We start from the raw sequence: 19056 nt of genomic DNA on the forward strand, positions 1-19056 counted from the left end.
CATACACTTCTCCCGAGTGTCTGTTGGCAATTTACATCCCGCCCATCAGCATAACAAGGCTCCCAGTTCTCCATGGCCTGTCCTGCCTTTCTGGATTTTACACTTTTTTCAGATGGCCCTTTTGACCGGGGGGAAGTGAGACTTCATTGTAGTGCAGATTTCCTTTGCAAGCTTGCTTGGTTGGCCAAAAAGGGCGTATGCGTTTTTTCCTGAATATATTCAGGAAAAAACGCATATGCCTTTTTGGCCAAGTGCATCATTGTGGACGTTCTGCCTCTTTTCCTATGCTTTCAATGCAATTCCAGTCTACCTCCTGAAATCAGTTTCCTGCAATTCTGCCCCGCTTTCAAGTCCTCTTGGCAGCCTTACTTCAGTATATTTTTGGACGATAGCTGTCATTTATAACTCTGCAGGTTTGTGAATTACAGTGCCCCTGAGCTCCTTTCTTCAACTCGCTTTCTTTTGAGCTGGCCGCAACACCGCAGGATGGCTTCAGGCCCTAATCTGGTTCCGGCACGGCACGCTGAGCCTTTGGTTAATTCCTCTTCCTGGTGGGAAATGAGAGTTAAATTTGCCCGTCCAGACACCTCCAGCTAGTCTCTCATTGGTTCTCGCTATTCCTGTTCATCTTCCGCAGAAATTGCAAACTGGGCCAAACAGGAGGTTAAAGGGACTGACTCTCCAAGTCGGGAGGGTGTTAGTAAAGCGTGTGGAATGTTGCACCCGAGTACCAGGGTACGAAAACTGAGACATATTTGAACACGTCTCCCGATCACATGGTTGATCAGACTCTAAGTTCCACATGCATGTTTTAGCTGAAGGAAGAATACCTTAAACCTGGGTAGTTGAAACCCGTGGAATGGGTACCATGCAATATGACTTCAAAGGGTCTTCATTTGCTCACCGAACCTCTCCAATCCTATCACTGCTGTGTTTATGCCCCTGTACACATGCTTGATTCTCTTTCGGAGACATAGCAATCCATAGGTTTTAAGATACTTACTAGTCAGGTACATTCTTAGGCGTTTAATATGCGGTGTTGAGTCCATTTCGTTGAGCAAGGAGTAGCTCTTGTCTATTCCATATTTGGCTTAAGGAACTTTATCTGTGCTCATTTCAATCTCTGGTTTTATGCAGGACCCCAACTCACCTTTACCCTTAAGCAAGCATAAGTTGGTGTTCTAAATTTGAGACCCTGTTCTGTTCTGTAATTCAGTTCCTGTGTAGCCAAGTTTACATTCCGTGTATTACTGATATCTTATGATGTTTCTTTTTCTGTGTGACTTATTTCAGTTAGAATCATCGTACCTGAATCCACTCATTATGCTGCTACGGGCCTGATGACATAGATTTCATTGCTGAGTGATACTGCATTGTACGTAAGTACCACAAGTTTTTTATCCATTTTTCACTTTCTGTGATATTGAACTTGTACGGTAAATGAGGTTCTTGTAAACAGAGGCGTCCCAAACTTTGGGGTGGCTGTGTCTTTTTGATTTTAATTTCCCTAAGCTATAGGACCATAAGTGGAAGTGCCCTAGACTCTGTTGCTTTGTTTTTTAGATGTTTCAGGAAACACCATACATTTCTCGCGAGTGGCTGTTGGCAATTTACATCCCGCCCATCAGCATAACAAGGCTCCCAGTTCTCCATGGCCTGTCCTGCCTTTCTGGATTTTACACTTTTTTCAGATGGCCCTTTTGACCGGGGGGAAGTGAGACTTCATTGTAGTGCAGATTTCCTTTGCAAGCTTGCTTGGTTGGCCAAAAAGTGCGAATGCGTTTTTTCCTGAATATATTCCGGAAAAAACGCATACGCCCTTTTCGGCCAAGTGCATCATTGTGGACGTTCTGCCTCTTTTCCTATGCTTTCAATGCAATTCCAGTCTACCTCCTGAAATCGGTTTCCTGCAATTCTGCCCCGCTTTCAAGTCTTCTTGGCAGCCTTACTTCAGTATATTTTTGGACGATAGCTGTCATTTATAACTCTGCAGGTTTGTGAATTACAGTGCCCCTGAACTCCTTTCTTCAACTCGCTTTCTTGTGACCTGGCCGCAACACCGCAGGATGGCTTCAGGCCCTAATCTGGTTCCGGCACGGCACGCTGAGCCTTTGGTTATTTCCTCTTCCTGGTGGGAAATGAGAGTTAAATTTGCCCGTCCAGACACCTCCAGCTAGTCTCTGATTGGTTCTCGCTATTCCTGTTCATCTTCCGCAGAAATTGCAAACTGGGCCAAACAGGAGGTTAAAGGCGCTGACTCTCCAAGTGGGGAGAGTGTTAGTAAAGCGTCTGGAATGTTGCACCCGAGTACCAGGGGAGGAAAACTGAGACATATATGAACACGTCTCCCGTTCACATGGTTGATCATACTCTGGGTTCCACATGCATGTTTTAGCTGAAGGAAGAATCCCTTAAACCTGGAGAGTTGAGACCCGTGTAATGGGAACCATGCAATATGACTTCAAAGGGTCTTCATTTGCTCACCGAACCTCTCCAATCCTATCACTGCTGCGTTTATGCCCCTGTACACACGCTTGATTCTCTTTTGGAGACATAGCAATCCATAGGTTTTAAGATACTTAGTAGTCAGGTACATTCTTAGGCGTTTAATATGCGGTGTTGAGTCCATTTCGTTGAGCAAGGAGTAGCTCTTGTCTATTCCATATTTGGCTTAAGGAACTTTATCTGTGCTCATTTCAATCTCTGGTTTTATGCAGCACCCCAACTCACCTTTACCCTTAAGCAAGCATAAGTAGGTTTTCTAAATTTGAGACCCTGTTCTGTTTTGGAATTCAGTTCCTGTGTAGCCAAGTTTACATTCCAAGTATTAGTGATATCTTATGATGTTTCTTTTTCTGTGTGACTTATTTCAGTTAGAATCATCGTACCTGAATCCACTCATTATGCTGCTACGGGCCTGATGACATAGATTTCATTGCTGAGTGATACTGCATTGTACGTAAGTACCACAAGATCTTTATCCATTTTTCACTTTCTGTGATATTGAACTTGTACGGTAAATGAGGTTCTTGTAAACAGAGGCGTCCCAAACTTTGGGGTGGCTGTGTCTTTTTGATTTTAATTTCCCTAAGCTATAGGACCATAAGTGGAAGTGCCCTAAACTCTGTTGCTTTGTTTTTTAGATGTTTCAGGAAACACCATACACTTCTCCCGAGTGGCTGTTGGCAATTTACATCCCGCCCATCAGCATAACAAGGCTCCCAGTTCTCCATGGCCTGTCCTGACTTTCTGGATTTTACACTTTTTTCAGATGGCCCTTTTGACCGGGGGGAAGTGAGACTTCATTGTAGTGCAGATTTCCTTTGCAAGCTTGCTTGGTTGGCCAAAAAGGGCGAATGCGTTTTTTCCTGAATATATTCCGGAAAAAACGCATACGCCCTTTTCGGCCAAGTGCATCATTGTGGACGTTCTGCCTTTTTTCCTATGCTTTCAATGCAATTCCAGTCTACCTCCTGAAATCGGTTTCCTGCAATTCTGCCCCGCTTTCAAGTCCTCTTGGCAGCCTTACTTCAGTATATTTTTGGACGATAGCTGTCATTTATAACTCTGCAGGTTTGTGAATTACAGTGCCCCTGAACTCCTTTCTTCAACTCGCTTTCTTGTGACCTGGCCGCAACACCGCAGGATGGCTTCAGGCCCTAATCTGGTTCCGGCACGGCACGCTGAGCCTTTGGTTATTTCCTCTTCCTGGTGGGAAATGAGAGTTAAATTTGCCCGTCCAGACACCTCCAGCTAGTCTCTGATTGGTTCTCGCTATTCCTGTTCATCTTCCGCAGAAATTGCAAACTGGGCCAAACAGGAGGTTAAAGGCGCTGACTCTCCAAGTGGGGAGAGTGTTAGTAAAGCGTCTGGAATGTTGCACCCGAGTACCAGGGGAGGAAAACTGAGACATATATGAACACGTCTCCCGTTCACACGGTTGATCATACTCTGGGTTCCACATGCATGTTTTAGCTGAAGGAAGAATCCCTTAAACCTGGAGAGTTGAGACCCGTGTAATGGGAACCATGCAATATGACTTCAAAGGGTCTTCATTTGCTCACCGAACCTCTCCAATCCTATCACTGCTGCGTTTATGCCCCTGTACACACGCTTGATTCTCTTTTGGAGACATAGCAATCCATAGGTTTTAAGATACTTAGTAGTCAGGTACATTCTTAGGCGTTTAATATGCGGTGTTGAGTCCATTTCTTTGAGCAAGGAGTAGCTCTTGTCTATTCCATATTTGGCTTAAGGAACTTTATCTGTGCTCATTTCAATCTCTGGTTTTATGCAGCACCCCAACTAACCTTTACCCTTAAGCAAGCATAAGTTGGTTTTCTAAATTTAAGACCCTGTTCTGTTCTGTAATTCAGTTCCTGTGTAGCCAAGTTTACATTCCGTGTATTACTGATATCTTATGATGTTTCTTTTTCTGTGTGACTTATTTCAGTTAGAATCATCGTACCTGAATCCACTCATTATGCTGCTACGGGCCTGATGACATAGATTTCATTGCTGAGTGATACTGCATTGTTCGTAAGTACCACAAGTTCTTTATCCATTTTTCACTTTCTGTGATATTGAACTTGTACGGTAAACGAGGTTCTTGTAAACAGAGGCGTCCCAAACTTTGGGGTGGCTGTGTCTTTTTGATTTTAATTTCCCTAAGCTATAGGACCATAAGTGGAAGTGCCCTAGGCTCTGTTGCTTTGTTTTTTAGATGTTTCAGGAAACACCATACACTTCTCCCGAGTGTCTGTTGGCAATTTACATCCCGCCCATCAGCATAACAAGGCTCCCAGTTCTCCATGGCCTGTCCTGCCTTTCTGGATTTTACACTTTTTTCAGATGGCCCTTTTGACCGGGGGGAAGTGAGACTTCATTGTAGTGCAGATTGCCTTTGCAAGCTTGCTTGTTTGGCCAAAAAGGGATTATGCGTTTTTTCCTGAATATATTCAGGAAAAAACACATATGCCCTTTTTGGCCAAGTGCATCATTGTGGACGTTCTGCCTCGTTTCCTATGCTTTCAATGCAATTCCAGTCTACCTCCTGAAATCGGTTTCCTGCAATTCTGCCCCGCTTTCAAGTCCTCTTGGCAGCCTTACTTCAGTATATTTTTGGACGATAGCTGTCATTTATAACTCTGCAGGTTTGTGAATTACACTGCCCCTGAGCTCCTTTCTTCAACTCGCTTTCTTGTGACCTGGCCACAACACCGCAGGATGGCTTCAGGCCCTAATCTAGTTCCGGCACGGCACGCTGAGCCTTTGGTTAATTCCTCTTCCTGGTGGGAAATGAGAGTTAAATTTGCCCGTCCAGACACCTCCAGCTAGTCTCTCATTGGTTCTCGCTATTCCTGTTCATCTTCCGCAGAAATTGCAAACTGGGCCAAACAGGAGGTTAAAGGGACTGACTCTCCAAGTCGGGAGAGTGTTAGTAAAGCGTCTGGAATGTTGCACCCGAGTACCAGGGTATGAAAACTGAGACATATTTGAACACGTCTCCCGATCACATGGTTGATCATACTCTAGGTTCCACATGAATGTTTTAGCTGAAGGAAGAATACCTTAAACCTGGGTAGTTGAAACCCATGGAATGGGTACCATGCAATATGACTTCAAAGGGTCTTCATTTGCTCACCGAACCTCTCCAATCCTATCACTGCTGCGTTTATACCTCTGTACACATGTTTGATTCTCTTTCGGAGACATAGCAATCCATAGGTTTTAAGATACTTACTAGTCTCGTACATTCTTAGGCATTTAATATGCGGTGTTGAGTCCATTTCGTTGAGCAAGGAGTAGCTCTTGTCTATTCCATATTTGGCTTAAGGAACTTTATCTGTGCTCATTTCAATCTCTGGTTTTATGCAGCACCCAAACTCACCTTTACCCTTAAGCAAGCATAAGTTGGTTTTCTAAATTTAAGACCCTGTTCTGTTCTGTAATTCAGTTCCTGTGTAGCCAAGTTTACATTCCGTGTATTACTGATATCTTATGATGTTTCTTTTTCTGTGTGACTTATTTCAGTTAGAATCATCGTACCTGAATCCACTCATTATGCTGCTACGGGCCTGATGACATAGATTTCATTGCTGAGTGATACTGCATTGTACGTAAGTACCACAAGTTCTTTATCCATTTTTCACTTTCTGTGATATTGAACTTGTACGGTAAATGAGGTTCTTGTAAACAGAGGCGTCCCAAACTTTGGGGTGGCTGTGTCTTTTTGATTTTAATTTCCCTAAGCTATAGGACCATAATTGCAAGTGCCCTAGGCTCTGTTGCTTTGTTTTTTAGATGTTTCAGGAAACACCATACACTTCTCCCGAGTGTCTGTTGGCAATTTACATCCCGCCCATCAGCATAACAAGGCTCCCAGTTCTCCATGGCCTGTCCTGCCTTTCTGGATTTTACACTTTTTTCAGATGGCCCTTTTGACCGGGGGGAAGTGAGACTTCATTGTAGTGCAGATTTCCTTTGCAAGCTTTCTTTGTTGGCCAAAAAGGGCATATGCGTTTTTTCCTGAATATATTCAGGAAAAAACGCATATGCCCTTTTTGGCCAAGTGCATCATTGTGGACATTCTGCCTCTTTTCCTATGCTTTCAATGCAATTCCAGTCTACCTCCTGAAATCGGTTTCCTGCAATTCTGCCCCGCTTTCAAGTCCTCTTGGCAGCCTTACTTCAGTATATTTTTGGACGATAGCTGTCATTTATAACTCTGCAGGTTTGTGAATTACACTGCCCCTGAGCTCCTTTCTTCAACTCACTTTCTTGTGACATGGCCGCAACACCGCAGGATGGCTTCAGGCCCTAATCTTGTTCCGGCACGGCACGCTGAGCCTTTGGTTAATTCCTCTTCCTGGTGGGAAATGAGAGTTAAATTTGCCCGTCCAGACACCTCCAGCTAGTCTCTCATTGGTTCTCGCTATTCCTGTTCATCTTCCGCAGAAATTGCAAACTGGGCCAAACAGGAGGTTAAAGGGACTGACTCTCCAAGTCGGGAGGGTGTTAGTAAAGCGTCTGGAATGTTGCACCCGAGTACCAGGGTACGAAAACTGAGACATATTTGAACACGTCTCCCGATCACATGGTTGATCATACTCTAGGTTCCACATGCATGTTTTAGCTGAAGGAAGAATACCTTAAACCTGGGTAGTTGAAATCCGTGGAATGGGTACCATGCAATATGACTTCAAAGGGTTTTCATTTGCTCACCGAACCTCTCCAATCCTATCACTGCTGCATTTATGCCCCTGTACACATGCTTGATTCTCTTTCGGAGACATAGCAATCCCTAAGTTTTAAGATACTTACTAGTCAGGTACATTCTTAGGCGTTTAATATGCGGTGTTGAGTCCATTTCCTTGAGCAAGGAGTAGCTCTTGTCTATTCCATATTTGGCTTACGGAACTTTATCTGTGCTCATTTCAATCTCTGGTTTTATGCAGCACCCCAACTCACCTTTCCCCTTAAGCAAGCATAAGTTGGTTTTCTACATTTGAGACCCTGTTCTGTTCTGTAATTCAGTTCCTGTGTAGCCAAGTTTACATTCCGTGTATTACTGATATCTTATGATGTTTCTTTTTCTGTGTGACTTATTTCAGTTAGAATCATCATACCTGAATCCACTCATTGCGCTGCTCAGGGCCTGATGACATAGGTATCATTGCAGAGTGATATTGCTTTGTAAGTAAATACCACAACTTCTTTATCCATTTTTCACTTTCTGCGATGTTGAACTTGTACTGTAAAAGAGGTTCTTGTAAACAGAGGCGTCCCAAACTTTGGGGTGGCTGTGTCTTTTTGATTTTAATTTCCCTAAGCTATAGGACCATAAGTGGAAGTGCCCTAGGCTCTGTTGCTTTGTTTTTTAGATGTTTCAGGAAACACCATACACTTCTCCCGAGTGTCTGTTGGCAATTTACATCCCGCCCATCAGCATAACAAGGCTCCCAGTTCTCCATGGCCTGTCCTGCCTTTCTGGATTTTATACTTTTTTCAGATGGCCCTTTTGACCGGGGGGAAGTGAGACTTCATTGTAGTGCAGATTTCCTTTGTAAGCTTGCTTGGTTGGCCAAAAAGGGCGTATGCGTTTTTTCCTGAATATATTCAGGAAAAAACGCATACGCCCTTTTTGGCCAAGTGCATCATTGTGGACGTTCTGCCTCTTTTCCTATGCTTTCAATGCAATTCCAGTCTACCTCCTGAAATCGGTTTCCTGCAATTCTGCCCCGCTTTCAAGTCCTCTTGGCAGCCTTACTTCAGTATATTTTTGGACGATAGCTGTCATTTATAACTCTGCAGGTTTGTGAATTACAGTGTCCCTGAGCTCCTTTCTTCAACTCACTTTCTTTTGAGCTGGCCGCAACACCGCAGGATGGCTTCAGGCCCTAATCTGGTTCCGGCACGGCACGCTGAGCCTTTGGTTAATTCCTCTTCCTGGTGGGAAATGAGAGTTAAATTTGCCTGTCCAGACACCTCCAGCTAGTCTCTCATTGGTTCTCGCTATTCCTGTTCATCTTCCGCAGAAATTGCAAACTGGGCCAAACAGGAGGTTGAAGGGACTGACTCTCCAAGTCGGGAGGGTGTTAGTAAAGCGTCTGGAATGTTGCACCCGAGTACCAGGGGAGGAAAACTGAGACATATTTGAACACGTCTCCCGTTCACACGGTTGATCATACTCTGGGTTCCACATGCATGTTTTAGCTGAAGGAAGAATACCTTAAACCTGGAGAGTTGAGACCCGTGTAATGGGTACCATGCAATATGACTTCAAAGGGTCTTCATTTGCTCACCGAACCTCTCCAATCCTATCATTGCTGCGTTTATGCCCCTGTACACACGCTTGATTCTCTTTTGGAGACATAGCAATCCATAGGTTTAAGATACTTACTAGTCAGGTACATTCTTAGGCGTTTAATATGCGGTGTTGAGTCCATTTCGTTGAGCAAGGAGTAGCTCTTGTCTATTCCATATTTGGCTTAAGGAACTTTATCTGTGCTCATTTCAATCTCTGGTTTTATGCAGCACCCCAACTCACCTTTACCCTTAAGCAAGCATAAGTTGGTTTTCTAAATTTGAGACCCTGTTCTGTTCTGTAATTCAGTTCCTGTGTAGCCAAGTTTACATTCCGTGTATTACTGATATCTTATGATGTTTCTTTTTCTGTGTGACTTATTTCAGTTAGAATCATCGTACCTGAATCCACTCATTATGCTGCTACGGGCCTGATGACATAGATTTCATTGCTGAGTGATACTGCATTGTACGTAAGTACCACAAGTTCTTTATCCATTTTTCACTTTCTGTGATATTGAACTTGTACGGTAAATGAGGTTCTTGTAAACAGAGGCGTCCCAAACTTTGGGGTGGCTGTGTCTTTTTGATTTTAATTTCCCTAAGCTATAGGACCATAAGTGGAAGTGCCCTAGGCTCTGTTGCTTTGTTTTTTAGATGTTTCAGGAAACACCATACACTTCTCCCGAGTGGCTGTTGGCAATTTACATCCCGCCCATCAGCATAACAAGGCTCCCAGTTCTCCATGGCCTGTCCTGCCTTTCTGGATTTTACACTTTTTTCAGATGGCCCTTTTCACCGGGGGGAAGTGAGACTTCATTGTAGTGCAGATTTCCTTTGCAAGCTTGCTTGGTTGGCCAAAAAGGGCGAATGCGTTTTTTCCTGAATATATTCCGGAAAAAACGCATACGCCCTTTTCGGCCAAGTGCATCATTGTGGACGTTCTGCCTCTTTTCCTATGCTTTCAATGCAATTCCTGTCTACCTCCTGAAATCGGTTTCCTGCAATTCTGCCCCGCTTTCAAGTCCTCTTGGCAGCCTTACTTCAGTATATTTTTGGACGATAGCTGTCATTTATAACTCTGCAGGTTTGTGAATTACAGTGCCCCTGAACTCCTTTCTTCAACTCGCTTTCTTGTGACCTGGCCGCAACACCGCAGGATGGCTTCAGGCCCTAATCTGGTTCCGGCACGGCACGCTGAGCCTTTGGTTATTTCCTCTTCCTGGTGGGAAATGAGAGTTAAATTTGCCCGTCCAGACACCTCCAGCTAGTCTCTGATTGGTTCTCGCTATTCCTGTTCATCTTCCGCAGAAATTGCAAACTGGGCCAAACAGGAGGTTAAAGGCGCTGACTCTCCAAGTGGGGAGAGTGTTAGTAAAGCGTCTGGAATGTTGCACCCGAGTACCAGGGGAGGAAAACTGAGACATATATGAACACGTCTCCCGTTCACACGGTTGATCATACTCTGGGTTCCACATGCATGTTTTAGCTGAAGGAAGAATACCTTAAACCTGGGTAGTTGAAACCCATGGAATGGGTACCATGCAATATGACTTCAAAGGGTCTTCATTTGCTCACCGAACCTCTCCAATCCTATCACTGCTGCATTTATGCCCCTGTACACATGCTTGATTCTCTTTCGGAGACATAGCAATCCATAGGTTTTAAGATACTTACTAGTCACGTACATTCTTAGGCATTTAATATGCGGTGTTGAGTCCATTTCGTTGAGCAAGGAGTAGCTCTTGTCTATTCCATATTTGGCTTAAGGAACTTTATCTGTGCTCATTTCAATCTCTGGTTTTATGCAGCACCCCAACTCACCTTTACCCTTAAGCAAGCATAAGTTGGTTTTCTAAATTTGAGACCCTGTTCTGTTCTGTAATTCAGTTCCTGTGTAGCCAAGTTTACATTCCGTGTATTACTGATATCTTATGATGTTTCTTTTTCTGTGTGACTTATTTCAGTTAGAATCATCGTACCTGAATCCACTCATTATGCTGCTACGGGCCTGATGACATAGATTTCATTGCTGAGTGATACTGCATTGTTCGTAAGTACCACAAGTTCTTTATCCATTTTTCACTTTCTGTGATATTGAACTTGTACGGTAAAGGAGGTTCTTGTAAACAGAGGCGTCCCAAACTTTGGGGTGGCTGTGTCTTTTTGATTTTAATTTCCCTAAGCTATAGGACCATAAGTGGAAGTGCCCTAGGCTCTGTTGCTTTGTTTTTTAGATGTTTCAGGAAACACCATACACTTCTCCCGAGTGTCTGTTGGCAATTTACATCCCGCCCATCAGCATAACAAGGCTCCCAGTTCTCCATGGCCTGTCCTGCCTTTCTGGATTTTACACTTTTTTCAGATGGCCCTTTTGACCGGGGGGAAGTGAGACTTCATTGTAGTGCAGATTTCCTTTGCAAGCTTGCTTTGTTGGCCAAAAAGGGCATATGCGTTTTTTCCTGAATATATTCAGGAAAAAACGCATATGCCCTTTTTGGCCAAGTGCATCATTGTGGACATTCTGCCTCTTTTCCTATGCTTTCAATGCAATTCCAGTCTACCTCCTGAAATCGGTTTCCTGCAATTCTGCCCCGCTTTCAAGTCCTCTTGGCAGCCTTACTTCAGTATATTTTTGGACGATAGCTGTCATTTATAACTCTGCAGGTTTGTGAATTACACTGCCCCTGAGCTCCTTTCTTCAACTCACTTTCTTGTGACATGGCCGCAACACCACAGGATGGCTTCAGGCCCTAATCTTGTTCCGGCACGGCACGCTGAGCCTTTGGTTAATTCCTCTTCCTGGTGGGAAATGAGAGTTAAATTTGCCCGTCCAGACACCTCCAGCTAGTCTCTCATTGGTTCTCGCTATTCCTGTTCATCTTCCGCAGAAATTGCAAACTGGGCCAAACAGGAGGTTAAAGGGACTGACTCTCCAAGTCGGGAGGGTGTTAGTAAAGCGTCTGGAATGTTGCACCCGAGTACCAGGGTACGAAAACTGAGACATATTTGAACACGTCTCCCGATCACATGGTTGATCATACTCTAGGTTCCACATGCATGTTTTAGCTGAAGGAAGAATACCTTAAACCTGGGTAGTTGAAATCCGTGGAATGGGTACCATGCAATATGACTTCAAAGGGTTTTCATTTGCTCACCGAACCTCTCCAATCCTATCACTGCTGCATTTATGCCCCTGTACACATGCTTGATTCTCTTTCGGAGACATAGCAATCCCTAAGTTTTAAGATACTTACTAGTCAGGTACATTCTTAGGCATTTAATATGCGGTGTTGAGTCCATTTCCTTGAGCAAGGAGTAGCTCTTGTCTATTCCATATTTGGCTTACGGAACTTTATCTGTGCTCATTTCAATCTCGGTTTTATGCAGCACCCCAACTCACCTTTCCCCTTAAGCAAGCATAAGTTGGTTTTCTACATTTGAGACCCTGTTCTGTTCTGTAATTCAGTTCCTGTGTAGCCAAGTTTACATTCCGTGTATTACTGATATCTTATGATGTTTCTTTTTCTGTGTGACTTATTTCAGTTAGAATCATCATACCTGAATCCACTCATTGTGCTGCTAAGGGCCTGATGACATAGATTTCATTGCTGAGTGATATTGCTTTGTAAGTAAATACCACAACTTCTTTATCCATTTTTCACTTTCTGCGATGTTGAACTTGTACTGTAAACGAGGTTCTTGTAAACAGAGGCGTCCCAAACTTTGGGGTGGCTGTGTCTTTTTGATTTTAATTTCCCTAAGCTATAGGACCATAATTGGAAGTGCCCTAGGCTCTGTTGCTTTGTTTTTTAGATGTTTCAGGAAACACCATACACTTCTCCCGAGTGTCTGTTGGCAATTTACATCCCGCCCATCAGCATAACAAGGCTCCCAGTTCTCCATGGCCTGTCCTGCCTTTCTGGATTTTACACTTTTTTCAGATGGCCCTTTTGACCGGGGGGAAGTGAGACTTCATTGTAGTGCAGATTGCCTTTGCAAGCTTGCTTGGTTGGCCAAAAAGGGCGTATGCGTTTTTTCCTGAATATATTCAGGAAAAAACGCATACGCCCTTTTTGGCCAAGTGCATCATTGTGGACGTTCTGCCTCTTTTCCTATGCTTTCAATGCAATTCCAGTCTACCTCCTGAAATCGGTTTCCTGCAATTCTGCCCCGCTTTCAAGTCCTCTTGGCAGCCTTACTTCAGTATATTTTTGGACGATAGCTGTCATTTATAACTCTGCAGGTTTGTGAATTACAGTGCCCCTGAGCTCCTTTCTTCAACTCGCTTTCTTTTGAGCTGGCCGCAACACCGCAGGATGGCTTCAGGCCCTAATCTGGTTCCGGCACGGCACGCTGAGCCTTTGGTTAATTCCTCTTCCTGGTGGGAAATGAGAGTTAAATTTGCCCGTCCAGACACCTCCAGCTAGTCTCTCATTGGTTCTCGCTATTCCTGTTCATCTTCCGCAGAAATTGCAAACTGGGCCAAACAGGAGGTTAAAGGGACTGACTCTCCAAGTCGGGAGGGTGTTAGTAAAGCGTCTGGAATGTTGCACCCGAGTACCAGGGTACGAAAACTGAGACATATTTGAACACGTCTCCCGATCACATGGTTGATCATACTCTAGGTTCCACATGCATGTTTTAGCTGAAGGAAGAATACCTTAAACCTGGGTAGTTGAAACCCGTGGAATGGGTACCATGCAATATGACTTCAGAGGGTCTTCATTTGCTCACCGAACCTCTCCAATCCTATCACTGCTGCGTTTATGCCCCTGTACACATGCTTGATTCTCTTTCGGAGACATAGCAATCCATAGGTTTTAAGATACTTACTAGTCAGGTACATTCTTAGGCGTTTAATATGCGGTGTTGAGTCCATTTCGTTGAGCAAGGAGTAGCTCTTGTCTATTCCATATTTGGCTTAAGGAACTTTATCTGTGCTCATTTCAATCTCTGGTTTTATGCAGCACCCCAACTCACCTTTACCCTTAAGCAAGCATAAGTTGGTTTTCTCAATTTGAGACCCTGTTCTGTTCTGTAATTCAGTTCCTGTGTAGCCAAGTTTACATTCCGTGTATTACTGATATCTTATGATGTTTCTTTTTCTGTGTGACTTATTTCAGTTAGAATCATCATACCTGAATCCACTCATTGCGCTGCTCAGGGCCTGATGACATAGGTATCATTGCAGAGTGATATTGCTTTGTAAGTAAATACCACAACTTCTTTATCCATTTTTCACTTTCTGCGATGTTGAACTTGTACTGTAAAAGAGGTTCTTGTAAACAGAGGCGTCCCAAACTTTGGGGTGGCTGTGTCTTTTTGATTTTAATTTCCCTAAGCTATAGGACCATAAGTGGAAGTGCCCTAGGCTCTGTTGCTTTGTTTTTTAGATGTTTCAGGAAACACCATACACTTCTCCCGAGTGTCTGTTGGCAATTTACATCCCGCCCATCAGCATAACAAGGCTCCCAGTTCTCCATGGCCTGTCCTGCCTTTCTGGATTTTATACTTTTTTCAGATGGCCCTTTTGACCGGGGGGAAGTGAGACTTCATTGTAGTGCAGATTTCCTTTGTAAGCTTGCTTGGTTGGCCAAAAAGGGCGTATGCGTTTTTTCCTGAATATATTCAGGAAAAAACGCATACGCCCTTTTTGGCCAAGTGCATCATTGTGGACGTTCTGCCTCTTTTCCTATGCTTTCAATGCAATTCCAGTCTACCTCCTGAAATCGGTTTCCTGCAATTCTGCCCCGCTTTCAAGTCCTCTTGGCAGCCTTACTTCAGTATATTTTTGGACGATAGCTGTCATTTATAACTCTGCAGGTTTGTGAATTACAGTGTCCCTGAGCTCCTTTCTTCAACTCACTTTCTTTTGAGCTGGCCGCAACACCGCAGGATGGCTTCAGGCCCTAATCTGGTTCCGGCACGGCACGCTGAGCCTTTGGTTAATTCCTCTTCCTGGTGGGAAATGAGAGTTAAATTTGCCTGTCCAGACACCTCCAGCTAGTCTCTCATTGGTTCTCGCTATTCCTGTTCATCTTCCGCAGAAATTGCAAACTGGGCCAAACAGGAGGTTGAAGGGACTGACTCTCCAAGTCGGGAGGGTGTTAGTAAAGCGTCTGGAATGTTGCACCCGAGTACCAGGGGAGGAAAACTGAGACATATTTGAACACGTCTCCCGTTCACACGGTTGATCATACTCTGGGTTCCACATGCATGTTTTAGCTGAAGGAAGAATACCTTAAACCTGGAGAGTTGAGACCCGTGTAATGGGTACCATGCAATATGACTTCAAAGGGTCTTCATTTGCTCACCGAACCTCTCCAATCCTATCATTGCTGCGTTTATGCCCCTGTACACACGCTTGATTCTCTTTTGGAGACATAGCAATCCATAGGTTTAAGATACTTACTAGTCAGGTACATTCTTAGGCGTTTAATATGCGGTGTTGAGTCCATTTCGTTGAGCAAGGAGTAGCTCTTGTCTATTCCATATTTGGCTTAAGGAACTTTATCTGTGCTCATTTCAATCTCTGGTTTTATGCAGCACCCCAACTCACCTTTACCCTTAAGCAAGCATAAGTTGGTTTTCTAAATTTGAGACCCTGTTCTGTTCTGTAATTCAGTTCCTGTGTAGCCAAGTTTACATTCCGTGTATTACTGATATCTTATGATGTTTCTTTTTCTGTGTGACTTATTTCAGTTAGAATCATCGTACCTGAATCCACTCATTATGCTGCTACGGGCCTGATGACATAGATTTCATTGCTGAGTGATACTGCATTGTACGTAAGTACCACAAGTTCTTTATCCATTTTTCACTTTCTGTGATATTGAACTTGTACGGTAAATGAGGTTCTTGTAAACAGAGGCGTCCCAAACTTTGGGGTGGCTGTGTCTTTTTGATTTTAATTTCCCTAAGCTATAGGACCATAAGTGGAAGTGCCCTAGGCTCTGTTGCTTTGTTTTTTAGATGTTTCAGGAAACACCATACACTTCTCCCGAGTGGCTGTTGGCAATTTACATCCCGCCCATCAGCATAACAAGGCTCCCAGTTCTCCATGGCCTGTCCTGCCTTTCTGGATTTTACACTTTTTTCAGATGGCCCTTTTCACCGGGGGGAAGTGAGACTTCATTGTAGTGCAGATTTCCTTTGCAAGCTTGCTTGGTTGGCCAAAAAGGGCGAATGCGTTTTTTCCTGAATATATTCAGGAAAAAACGCATACGCCCTTTTTGGCCAAGTGCATCATTGTGGACGTTCTGCCTCTTTTCCTATGCTTTCAATGCAATTCCAGTCTACCTCCTGAAATCGGTTTCCTGCAATTCTGCCCCGCTTTCAAGTCCTCTTGGCAGCCTTACTTCAGTATATTTTTGGACGATAGCTGTCATTTATAACTCTGCAGGTTTGTGAATTACAGTGCCCCTGAGCTCCTTTCTTCAACTCGCTTTCTTTTGAGCTGGCCGCAACACCGCAGGATGGCTTCAGGCCCTAATCTGGTTCCGGCACGGCACGCTGAGCCTTTGGTTAATTCCTCTTCCTGGTGGGAAATGAGAGTTAAATTTGCCCGTCCAGACACCTCCAGCTAGTCTCTCATTGGTTCTCGCTATTCCTGTTCATCTTCCGCAGAAATTGCAAACTGGGCCAAACAGGAGGTTAAAGGGACTGACTCTCCAAGTCGGGAGGGTGTTAGTAAAGCGTCTGGAATGTTGCACCCGAGTACCAGGGTACGAAAACTGAGACATATTTGAACACGTCTCCCGATCACATGGTTGATCATACTCTAGGTTCCACATGCATGTTTTAGCTGAAGGAAGAATACCTTAAACCTGGGTAGTTGAAACCCGTGGAATGGGTACCATGCAATATGACTTCAGAGGGTCTTCATTTGCTCACCGAACCTCTCCAATCCTATCACTGCTGCGTTTATGCCCCTGTACACATGCTTGATTCTCTTTCGGAGACATAGCAATCCATAGGTTTTAAGATACTTACTAGTCAGGTACATTCTTAGGCGTTTAATATGCGGTGTTGAGTCCATTTCGTTGAGCAAGGAGTAGCTCTTGTCTATTCCATATTTGGCTTAAGGAACTTTATCTGTGCTCATTTCAATCTCTGGTTTTATGCAGCACCCCAACTCACCTTTACCCTTAAGCAAGCATAAGTTGGTTTTCTCAATTTGAGACCCTGTTCTGTTCTGTAATTCAGTTCCTGTGTAGCCAAGTTTACATTCCGTGTATTACTGATATCTTATGATGTTTCTTTTTCTGTGTGACTTATTTCAGTTAGAATCATCATACCTGAATCCACTCATTGCGCTGCTCAGGGCCTGATGACATAGGTATCATTGCAGAGTGATATTGCTTTGTAAGTAAATACCACAACTTCTTTATCCATTTTTCACTTTCTGCGATGTTGAACTTGTACTGTAAAAGAGGTTCTTGTAAACAGAGGCGTCCCAAACTTTGGGGTGGCTGTGTCTTTTTGATTTTAATTTCCCTAAGCTATAGGACCATAAGTGGAAGTGCCCTAGGCTCTGTTGCTTTGTTTTTTAGATGTTTCAGGAAACACCATACACTTCTCCCGAGTGTCTGTTGGCAATTTACATCCCGCCCATCAGCATAACAAGGCTCCCAGTTCTCCATGGCCTGTCCTGCCTTTCTGGATTTTATACTTTTTTCAGATGGCCCTTTTGACCGGGGGGAAGTGAGACTTCATTGTAGTGCAGATTTCCTTTGTAAGCTTGCTTGGTTGGCCAAAAAGGGCGTATGCGTTTTTTCCTGAATATATTCAGGAAAAAACGCATACGCCCTTTTTGGCCAAGTGCATCATTGTGGACGTTCTGCCTCTTTTCCTATGCTTTCAATGCAATTCCAGTCTACCTCCTGAAATCGGTTTCCTGCAATTCTGCCCCGCTTTCAAGTCCTCTTGGCAGCCTTACTTCAGTATATTTTTGGACGATAGCTGTCATTTATAACTCTGCAGGTTTGTGAATTACAGTGTCCCTGAGCTCCTTTCTTCAACTCACTTTCTTTTGAGCTGGCCGCAACACCGCAGGATGGCTTCAGGCCCTAATCTGGTTCCGGCACGGCACGCTGAGCCTTTGGTTAATTCCTCTTCCTGGTGGGAAATGAGAGTTAAATTTGCCTGTCCAGACACCTCCAGCTAGTCTCTCATTGGTTCTCGCTATTCCTGTTCATCTTCCGCAGAAATTGCAAACTGGGCCAAACAGGAGGTTGAAGGGACTGACTCTCCAAGTCGGGAGGGTGTTAGTAAAGCGTCTGGAATGTTGCACCCGAGTACCAGGGGAGGAAAACTGAGACATATTTGAACACGTCTCCCGTTCACACGGTTGATCATACTCTGGGTTCCACATGCATGTTTTAGCTGAAGGAAGAATACCTTAAACCTGGAGAGTTGAGACCCGTGTAATGGGTACCATGCAATATGACTTCAAAGGGTCTTCATTTGCTCACCGAACCTCTCCAATCCTATCATTGCTGCGTTTATGCCCCTGTACACACGCTTGATTCTCTTTTGGAGACATAGCAATCCATAGGTTTAAGATACTTACTAGTCAGGTACATTCTTAGGCGTTTAATATGCGGTGTTGAGTCCATTTCGTTGAGCAAGGAGTAGCTCTTGTCTATTCCATATTTGGCTTAAGGAACTTTATCTGTGCTCATTTCAATCTCTGGTTTTATGCAGCACCCCAACTCACCTTTACCCTTAAGCAAGCATAAGTTGGTTTTCTAAATTTGAGACCCTGTTCTGTTCTGTAATTCAGTTCCTGTGTAGCCAAGTTTACATTCCGTGTATTACTGATATCTTATGATGTTTCTTTTTCTGTGTGACTTATTTCAGTTAGAATCATCGTACCTGAATCCACTCATTATGCTGCTACGGGCCTGATGACATAGATTTCATTGCTGAGTGATACTGCATTGTACGTAAGTACCACAAGTTCTTTATCCATTTTTCACTTTCTGTGATATTGAACTTGTACGGTAAATGAGGTTCTTGTAAACAGAGGCGTCCCAAACTTTGGGGTGGCTGTGTCTTTTTGATTTTAATTTCCCTAAGCTATAGGACCATAAGTGGAAGTGCCCTAGGCTCTGTTGCTTTGTTTTTTAGATGTTTCAGGAAACACCATACACTTCTCCCGAGTGGCTGTTGGCAATTTACATCCCGCCCATCAGCATAACAAGGCTCCCAGTTCTCCATGGCCTGTCCTGCCTTTCTGGATTTTAC

This window comes from Pseudorca crassidens, chromosome 3, assembly GCF_039906515.1.
Source record: "Pseudorca crassidens isolate mPseCra1 chromosome 3, mPseCra1.hap1, whole genome shotgun sequence".
Classification (NCBI taxonomy): Eukaryota; Metazoa; Chordata; class Mammalia; order Artiodactyla; family Delphinidae; genus Pseudorca; species Pseudorca crassidens.